Here is a 1,972-nt window from a genome sequence, read left to right as displayed (position 1 = left end):
GTATTGGGCCTTTGGGGGCGATTGGGGGTGGGGGTGGGGCTGGTGCTCCGGTTCTCCCTGGATTGTTTGGATCCTTTTATCAGGGTTCCTGGTTCTGATGGCCAGCCCTTTGGCTGGGGTGGCTGCCAGGTTCTGGCGGGAGGTCAGCTGTGGTTGTGTGTGTGTGGTTGTTGGTAGTGCATGGCGGTGGTCAGGGGCATGGCTTCACTTCGACGAAGTGCTGGCTGGTCGCCCTGATGTGACGTTCACGGTGCGGGGTGCTGTATGTGGGGTGGGGTGGGGGGTGGGGGGTGCATGGGTGGCATGCTGGGGCTTCTCCGGGCCTGTGGTGTGGGGCTTTAGGGATGCATTGGTGTGCTGGGCCGGTCTTCCTCAGCTGCTGCTCCCTGCTGCTTTGGCCCCTGGCCTGGGGCCAGCTTGCGGTCACTGTTGGGCAGGTGGGGCGCATGGACGGCCCAACAGAGGCTCTGTCGGGCTGTCTCTGTGTGCCTGTTTGTCTCAGGTTGGGTTTTGGGTGGCCCCCCTCTCTTGGACCAGTTTTGGCCCCCCATTTGGTGGGTCGTGCTCCCCCCCCGGTGGTGGGCCCCCCTGCCGCTGGTGCATTAGCGGCTCTCACCAGCTGGGGCTGGGTGGTGGGGTGTGTGCAGGCCCGCCCTGGTGGCTGCCTGTGGGGGCCTGGGTGCCCTGGCTCTGTCGGGCCTCTGTTGTGGGGTGGTATGACCTCAGGACTCGGGGCTTGGTGTCCATGGCCGGATCCACTCTGGAGGGGCAGGTTGCTGGCGGGGCCTGTTGACTCGTCGCTACGGCCTCCTGGGGGTTTCTGCATTGTGGTTGCTGGGGATCGTCCAGGGCTTCCCTTTGCTTCTCTCTCTGGGGGTGCGGGTGTCCCTGTTGGGGGACTACCGGAGTTCCGGGCTTGGGGGCCGCTGTGTGTCTGTGGTTCCGGGCTTCCCTGTGTTACCTTCGTGTCCTACGGGGACGGGTTTATGGGTCCCCACATCCACTATTGAACATTTTTATGAGAAACCTTATAGTGATAAGCATGCTCACACAAGTGTTTATATTCAGGTGTTTATCAGATACACACTCAGTTGGGTTGTGGTGGCCATCAAATATATATTGTATTACCATGTAATGTATAAAATACTTTCTAATGATGCTATATCTATCATTATATAAGTTGTTTGTTGTTGTGGTGGTTTCTTGGTTTTGTCGTTTTTATTTTTTATTTTCTCTTTCCGCAGGTCTAGAGGCAGACTTCAATGATGTTGATTTGTGTTCTCTTTATCCCTCTCTCTCTCCTCTATTCCTATCTCCTTCTTTACATTTTAACTCTTCTCTCACTTTTCTGCTTTGTTATCTTCTTTGTTTTCTGTCCCCGTGTCCATTACATCTGAAACAAACCCAAAGCATATTCTAATAAAATTTAATTTATATATCAAGTGGAGCATTAAGGCCAGCCATAATGCTCTGCTTGTGAAAGTAAATCTGTTGGGCATCACTTTGACACTCAGACAATAATTCTAAGTGTCACAATGTCGGACAGGACAAGGGGAAAAAAAAAATAGCTTTCATCCGAAAAAAGTACTTTGGACCACTGAGCAACAGTCCAGTGCTGCTTCTCTGTAGCCCAGGTCAGGCGCTTCTGCCGCTGTTTCTGGTTCAAAAATGGCTTGACCTGGGGAATGCAGCACCTGTAGCCCATTTCCTGCACACGCCTGTGCACGGTGGCTCTGGATGTTTCTACTCCAGACTCAGTCCACTGCTTCCGCAGGTCCCCCAAGGTCTGGAATCGGCCCTTCTCCACAATCCTCCTCAGGGTCCGGTCACCTCTTCTCGTTGTGCAACGTTTTCTGCCACACTTTTCCCTTCCCACAGACTTCCCACTGAGGTGCCTTGATACAGTACTGGTGCCTTGATACAGTACTCTGGGAACAGCCTATTCGTTCAGCAATTTCTTTCTGTGTCTTAC

The sequence above is a fragment of the Nematolebias whitei genome, chromosome 14 (genome assembly GCF_014905685.2).
Source record: "Nematolebias whitei isolate Nwh7 chromosome 14, NemWhi1, whole genome shotgun sequence".
NCBI classification, from domain to species: domain Eukaryota; kingdom Metazoa; phylum Chordata; class Actinopteri; order Cyprinodontiformes; family Rivulidae; genus Nematolebias; species Nematolebias whitei.
This window is presented reverse-complemented; position numbering follows the sequence as displayed.